This window comes from Camelus bactrianus, chromosome 12 (genome assembly GCF_048773025.1).
Source record: "Camelus bactrianus isolate YW-2024 breed Bactrian camel chromosome 12, ASM4877302v1, whole genome shotgun sequence".
Taxonomy (NCBI): domain Eukaryota; kingdom Metazoa; phylum Chordata; class Mammalia; order Artiodactyla; family Camelidae; genus Camelus; species Camelus bactrianus.
In genome coordinates, this window is record NC_133550.1 from 59,957,012 (window position 1) to 59,965,390 (window position 8,379).

The 8,379-nt window shown below is 43.6% G+C and overlaps 1 pseudogene; it reads left to right on the plus strand.

Moving 5' to 3' along the window:
- Positions 1-570: 570 nt before the first annotated feature.
- On the plus strand, positions 571-1,038 carry LOC105061843 (large ribosomal subunit protein eL21-like; annotated as a pseudogene).
- The last annotated feature ends 7,341 nt before the right edge of the window (positions 1,039-8,379 follow it).

Here is an 8,379-nt window from a genome sequence, read left to right on the forward strand (position 1 = left end):
GTTCCCACATGTCACCTGCTTCCTAACACCTGCCAGAAGGGCTTTTTCTGGCTGGTCCATGGAACAGAGGGTTCCAGAAGGAACCTCCCCCCCTCCAAGGAGAATCCCCAGAGGCACCACTTAACTAAGGAGGGACAGAAGTTGGTGTACAAATTCTCCATCTTTCACCTCTTGGCAGGACAGTTGTGAGCTATTTCTACACTATCCTCAGAGGGCCACAATAGGAGTGAGCTTGAGTTGCCCACAATGGTAACTGGCTCATAAATATAGCTTTTCTTCTCTTTTCATCCTTCCTTGTCTTCCTCCCTGGGTGTGCTTCTGGGGATCATGACCTAAATAAACCACTGCACCCAGATCCCTGGGTCCAGGTCTGTTTTGAAAAAACCCAACTATAACAGGGATGGAAGTTTCTCCTGTCAAAGACCTGTGTCCTAATCTTCCATCATTCCCCAGCAATTCCCCAGCCTACTCAGACTCACAGCACAAAGCAGTGTGAGGGCAAAATGAATCTTATCCAGTAACTAGCAACTTCCTTTCGGCCAGAACCACCATTTGCAATAATCCGCCAAAATGACCCACGTGAAGAGAAAGGAGGGAAGCACCGCCATGTCCTCTAGGCCATTGAGAAAATACGGAGCTGCTTCTTGGCCACAGACACACGAATCCACAAGAAAGGTGATGCTGTCAACATCAAAGGATGGGCACTGTTCAAACAGTCCCGCAGTCCCCCAAAGTTTCCTATGGCAAAACAGGAAGAGACCAGAAGGTTCCCCAGCCCACCATTGGCACCATAGTCAACAAATAAGTTAAGGGCAAGACTCTTGCCAGGAGAATGAGTGTGCGTATTAAGCATGTTAAGCACTCTAAAAGCCAAGGTAGCTCCCTGAAACATGTGAAGGAAAACAATCAGAAAAAGGAGAAAGCCAACAAGAAAAAGACGTGGGTTCAACTGAAGTGCCAGCCTGCTCCACCTAGAGACCCACTTTGTGAAAGGACCCTAAGTGTCTGGAATTCATTCCCTATGAACTCATGGCATAACAGTGAAGTAGAAATCAACAAAGAACCTCTACAAATTTTTTAGGGGGTTGGGGGATAATTATGTTTACTTATTAATTTTTAGAGGAGGTGCTGGGAATTGAACCCAGGACCTTGTGTATACTAAGCACGCACTCTACCACTGAGCTATACCCTACCCACACCTAAAATTTTTATTTATTAAAAAAAAATAACTTATATACTAAGCACATTCCATGTTGAATCTTCACCATTTCATTCTCAGAATAACCATGTGAGGTTGGTATCATGATCATCCCCATTGTGTGGATGAGGAAACTGAGGCTCAGGGAGGAGTCTCCTCCAGGCACTGATGCCCCCTGGTCTTCCAGTGCCAACTCCCCCAGCACTTGTAGGGAGGCTCCTGGTTTCTTGTCAAACCACCTCATGTTTGTGGCCACCCCAGCTGGTGTCAGGCAGTCTCTGCCTTGGACATCTCAGTGCCTCTTTTTCTTTCCAGCCTGTAATTTAGGATTTCTCACCTGTCCCTACACAGCCATCATCATGCCTCATACACAGTTCATTCATGTTCAACAAGTGTTGGGTGGCTCCTGGGTGGTGGGATTGTTGAAGGCGTGGGGAAAGTGACCGTGAAAGTGATTCCTGCTCTCACCAGGCTTATTTTCTGGTGAGGAGAGAGGGTTAAAATAAGCAGTATAAATGTTAGCTAGTGGTAAGGACCGCTCAGACTCAGACCAGGGTGATGGGATTGTGGGGGCGTGGGTGGCTATTTTCCATTGGGAGACCAGAGAGGGCTGCTTCTCTGAAAGGGTCACTTTTTTTTAACATTAAAGTATAGTCAATTTACAATGTTGTGTTAGTTTCTGAAGTACAGCATAATGAATCAGTTACACGTTTATACATACATTCTTTTTCAGATTCCTTTTCAATATAGGTTATTACAAGATATTGAATATAGTTCCCTGTGCTGTACAGTAGAACTTTGTTGTTTATCTATTTTATATATAGTAGTTTGTATTTATACATAGAACATTGTATGTATAATGGTAGTAGCAGCAAATCCCAAACTCCTAATTTATCCTTCCCCTGCCCTTTCCCCTTTGGTAGCCATAAGTTTGTTTTTATGTCTGTGAGTCTCTGTTTAATAAATAAGTTCATTTGTGGGGTTTTTTTTTAGATTCCACTTATATCGTGTGGTACTTGTCTTTCTCTGTCTGACTTGACTTCCCTTAGTATGATCATCTCCAGGTTCATCCATGTTGCTGCAAATGGCATTATTTCATTCTTTTTTTTATGGCTGAGTAGCATTCCATTGTATAAATATACCACAACTTCTTTATCCAGTCATCTGTCAATGGACATTTAAGCTGCTTTGACGTCATGGCTATTGTAAATAGTGCTGCTATAAACATTGGGGTGCATGTATCTTTTTGAATTAGAGTTTTCTCTGGATATATGCCCAGGAGTGGGATTGCTGGATCATATGGTCAGTCTATTTTTAGTTTTTAAAGGAATCTCCATACTGTTTTCCATGGTGGCTGCACCAAACTACATCCCCACCAGCAGTGTAGGAGGGTTCCCTTTTCTCACACCCCCGAGAGGGTCACTTGCAAGCCAAGAGCTGAGTCACAAGAAGGTGGAAAGATATGGGGGAAAAGCACCCCACTCAGAGAGAGCAGCATAAGCGAAGGCCTTAAAGGGAGTACTGGTTGAGGAGAAGTAACTAGGGGGGTGTTAATAACAACACTCGCCTTCAGGGGTATGTGTTTATAGACGCAGGCCACACTTGAGTCCTGTGCTCTGAAGATTCAACACAGACAGGGTGGACCCCCAGCTTGATCCTCTTACCCCTCCTCCTTACCTTACCTGCTTTATCTTATTCTCTCTCAACACTGTTTGGAATCTGGAATCTGCTCCCACTCCCAACCTTGGTGAAATGAATTGCTCTTTCCAGACTCCACTGTAGCACAGTCCCACGGGCAGGGCGCTGGACTCCTACACTAAGCTCTCTGCCGCCCTCCTAGACTAGGGGCTCAGAAGGAGCTGGAATCTCTCCCTCCCTCCCCCTTCCCCTCTCTAGCCTTTAGGGATGTGCAGGATGCACAAAAAATGTGCTAAGCATGTTCCCTTAGCACTTTGCAACAGTTCCAGTGAGTCTTTAACACAAGGGTACTCGTTAACCGTCCACCCTCTCCTCCAGCCCTACATCAAGGGTGGAACCTCAAATGCCCACAGGGGCCAGGCAGGGAAGGGGCAGGACCACAGGGAGTGAAGACAACTGGGAGGCAATGACAAACTCACCTTTGTGTCATTCAGGAAATTTTGATTTTTTAACGTGAAATCTCTAGATATTTAAATGTTGGCATTTAATTCTTTGGAAAAGTTACACGAGCTCTTAAGTGCCTTTTAAGTGCATTTAAAATAAAATGCATCACAAATGCATTTTATTCGTAATGGTATGTATTCTCAATATCTCACACGGCAGATGAAAAATAATATCTTCTCAATAGTATCTGTTGAATGAATGAATACATGGAAAAAAAAGAAACTTTATGAGAATTAATCAGATCATCATTCCCATTGGAGTCCATCAATTGTCATCACTTGGCTCAGCCAAAACTGGATTCCAGGTATAAAGTAGGGTGGGCTTAGTTTTCTGTGTTACATCAGCTGATGGGATTCCAGTTTTTTTGTTTTTTTTTTTTATTGCTCCACTATCCCAGGTGACTCCAGTGGCCCTGGGGTTTTCTGGGCAGGAGACCAAATGTCTCCAAAGCAGGCTAAGTTCCACAGGTGGCCTGGCTGGGTTCACACACTCACCAGAGAGACAACTGATAACCAGGTGCTTAGGATCCGGAAATGCTGCGCTGACATTAGTGGAACCATGGAAGTTAACACCGGAAGCATCACCTCGGGGCTAGCCTCTAGTTACATAGCCCCAGTGAGCAGAGGAAGAAACTGATTTGGAAAGTGACCCACCCAAGGCCACGTGGTTCTTGGGCCTGAGTCATCTCTCCCTGTTTTCTTTGCTTCTGCTCCGAAGATGCCACATGTATTCATCACTCCCCGTTTCTAACACAGTAACCAATCTTTGTGAGAAACACTTACATATGTCACGAAGCCCTCCACACTGGTCAACAGTGTGGGCTGGCTGTAGACTCTTCTTGGACCAACACCAGGCTTGCTGCCATGATAGGGCTTCCCAAGAAACAGAATTAGGTTAAATGCAAATATTCTACTACCAGTGGCCCAGAAGGCATCTGGGAGATGTGATTCACAGGGAGGGATTAGGTATTTCCTACTTTTGTATCCCCAGTAGCACCTGAGGGTATTCTGTGTAGCAGACACAAAGTGCATATTTGAGTAGTGCCTACTCTGTGCTGGGCATTGTTCTAAACAGTGGTTCTCCAAGTTGAGTCCCTGGTACTCCCTTTCAGGGGGTCCTCAAGTCAAAAATGTTTTCGTAACAAAACCAAATGTTATTTACCTCTTGCATTCTCATTCTCGTAACCTTACAGTGGAGTTTTCTAGAGGCTACATGATGTCTGGCAGCTTACAGAATGTGTACCTTGTGATTCTTGTGTTTTGAAAATTTCTCAGTTTCAATTTTAAATATGGTAAATATCAATAGAGACAACCCACATAAGGGGTTTTTTGAAGTCTTCAATAATATTTAAGAGCATGAAACAGATCTTGGAACCAAGAATTTTGAGATCTACTCTTCTAGAGGATGTAAGATGCTAATAAGTACTATGAAAAAGAGAAGTTGAGCAGGGAGGGGAAATTGGAAGAGTCTGAGGATGAGGGGCAGGTGATGGAAGCAGGGACGGGGTGATGGGTAGGGGAGGGGCAGCTTCCAGTATTAAACAGAGTGATTAAAGTTGGGCTCATTATGAACTAAACCTACAAATCAAGTATCTGTAGGTTAAAATTGAGTTGCCATTTAAAATCCTCTCACTTATTCTAAATTTAAAATTTTTATTGTGAATTGAATCATAAACATACAAGACATGTGCATAGCATTTAAAAGATTGGTTAAGAAATAAGAATATTTCAGGTAGGTTTAAAATCCCATTGTGAGCACCTCAAAGATAGCATCACTCTCCTCGCCAAAGTAAGCCCTATCTAAATTTTAAAAAATTTATTTATTTTTAAAACTTTTTTGGGGGTGGGTAATTAGGGTTTTAGTTATGTATCTTTAATGGAGGTACCAGGCATTGAACCCAGGGCCTTGTGCATGCTAGGCACACACTCTACCACTGAGCTGTACCCTCCCCCAGCCCTATCTTGATTTTTGAGTTGAATATTCTTTCATGTTTCTTCATAGTTGTACCATCTGCATAACAGATACAGAATATACTCAGTAAGTGATATATTGGTTAGTTTTGGAAAACTGAGAAGCAAGCCCAAACCATTGTGAGGAAGGGGCAATGCAGCTGCTAATAGATGAAATCCCCCCGGAGGAAAGGAACTGGCCCAAGAGAGGCTTCTGTTGTTTCTAAGAGCGGCTTCCAGGGAAGTCAGTGGGTAACATCAGGGCATCTGCAAGGCTGTAGGGTGAGCCAGGCGCTGCAGTCTGGCAGAAATACGTTCACGGGGAGAGCACTACTCCGTTTTCTGTTTTACTTTTGCTTTTGCTTTTCAGCTCAATGACCGACCTCTACATCTCAGAAGTGGGTCGAAACTCAACACCTGCGGACCTGAAACAACTGCCTCGCACTTTTGGGAGAGCAGGGACTCAGCATCCAGTCAAGGCAAGATCTAGAAAAGAACCAGAGTGCTACTTAGCTGGGCATTCTCTCCCTTGAGCTAGGATCTTGATGATAATGCCCCAAACATATCTGTCTACATGCTGAGTCCCAGGACTTCCCCTGGACTGGTTGAACTGGTCCCCCTCTGAGTCTGGGTCACAACTGTCACTCAGTAGATCTCTGGTTTACCAAGCCTACAGCTTCCTACTTAGTGATTTACATCCTATTTTATTGGAGCTGATCTTCCAGGAGCTTGCTGAGAAAGGCTGCACAGGAAAGTATTTTGGGGTCTTGGATATCTGAAAATGTTTTTGTCAAACTGTCACAGCTGGTTGATACCTTCCCTGAGAATACGATTCTACTTTGAAGGTTATTTTCATCCAGACTTTTGAAGGTATTGGGTCATCTGCTAGCGCTCAGTTTTGCTTCAGCCCTCAGTCTGAAGCTGTTCTAATACCATTTTGTTTTGTTTTTCTCTCTGGAAGATGACAGAATCTTCCTTTTTTCTCTTTGGTGTTCTGAAATTTCAGTCATGTGCCTTGTAGTGAGTGCATTTTCATCCACCCTGCTGGGCACTTAGCCCTTTCACTTTGGAAATTTGCATTCTGCAGAATTTCTTGAGTTTTTCATGATTGGTTTCTTCCTCTCCATTTTCTCTGTCCTCTTCTTTGGAACCCTATTATTCTGATGTTGGATCTCCTTGTCTGTACTTCATTTTTTTTTCTGGCCTGTGTTCAATCGGTCTTTTTTGCTTTCATTTCTAAGATGTTTCCTCAACTTGATTTTTCAACTCTTTTATTGTTTTTTAAATTTCAACTATCATGTCTAATATTTAAAGCTCTTTCTAAATCTTTGAATGTTTTCTGATGGTATCCTGTTTTTGTTTCACTTCAGGAATGTGATATTGTTTTCTTACCTCTCTGAAGACAAAAATATATTTTTAAAAACTCCTGGCACAGTGTCTGTTTCTTCCAGGTTGCTTTTATACTGTTTGTTTTGGACTTTCTCTTCCATGTTAAAGGTTTCCCTCAGCTATGAGGTATTTCTTAGATCTGTTGTCAATAAAATACTTTAAAAAAAAATTGGAAGCTCTGAGTGCATGAGGGACTGGAGTTTCACACCAGGGTAATCTGGGGGGCCTAGTTGTTGGGAAACCCAGTACGTCAGTGTTTTAAAGTCTTTCCTTCAAGCTAGATGTCTTCCAACCTTCTTCCTGGAAGGAAAGGGCTTGGTTCTAGAATTCTAGGAACCAACCTGAGGGGTGAGGGTTGGAGCAGAGGGAGTATGTTGTTTCCATGTTCAGTGTTAAAATACACATGGTCCCTTTATCTCTGTTTCAATGTCCTCAGTGGTGCCTGGCACCCCCAATCTGGGGATGCTGTGCTTCACAGTCTCCTGAGCATCATCTTCCAGACTTCGTCCAGCAAGGGGGAGACTCAGCTGCAAGGAAGTGTGTGGGAATGAAGAGTGAGAAAGGGGATCCAGGATCTAACTGCTTCCTAGATAGCTCCCAGCCCTCCTGTTTTAGCCTCCAGCCCTCTCTGCCGCCCCCATCACTCACCAGGAACCCTGGTCCTGCCCATTTCTTTGTCTTGGGCTGGGTCTGCTGTGTAAATCAGGTTTGTGCTCAGCCTTCCCCATGGCTGCCTTGGCTTTGGTTTTCGGGCCAGCCAGCTTCATCCCCTCTGTCCTTTTCTTGTGGCTGTGGTCTCCCTGTTTTCTCAACATTGTGGGTTATTTATTTATTTATTGTCAAAAATCCCTCTTCTGGAAATTCTCATGGGGTTTCAGGAAGGAGCAAAATTAGAGGCATATATTCAATCTGTCATTGTAACTTGAACATGACCCCAAAATTCTGAGATCCCACCTGCTCCATTAAATTTGGTGTGGGGGTTGTCCGTAGCGTTATGGACAATTCATAAATTCAACTTATTCTGCAGACTTTGCTGTGTGTGACCACACACCGGGCACTCTGCTGGAATCGGTGACTATAAATGTGTTTAGGACATGGTACCAGCCTCATGGATATCAGTTAAGCAGAAGAGATGACCATACTCAAGGGACCATAATAAAAGCCCACAACCCCTCACCCTAAACCCTTAGGGATCAAATGGGTCTTGGATTTCAGAATTTATCAGAGTTTAGACAGATAATACAGGGCATAGATCATTATTCTCACAGCATCCTGGTGGGGCCTGCAGCAACACCTGGGAATCAAACACATTTATATTCCTATAGTGAAACGTGTGGATATTCACATTAAATAGGGTTTAAAAAAAGGCTATTAATAGACTGCCCATCCAGGGCCAGTTTTAAAAGCAAATGATTTAACAAACCAAGTCCAGCTTTTGGTTTGAGGATTTCCGAGTTGCGGGTAAGGCAACTCTTTAATGTGTTAAGTTCTGTAAATGAAGTGTGTACAAAGTACTGTGGGTACAGACTGCAGCGAGAGGGGGAGGCTTCACAGTGGAGGTGACATTTGAGCTAGACCTTGAAGAATGAATAGGAGCTCCCTAGGAAGGAAAGGGAATTCCAGGCAGAGTGAGCAGCTCAAGCAAAGGCCCAGAGGTTTGAAGCATGAAAGAATATTCCTTTGTTTCCTGCTCTGGGAGAA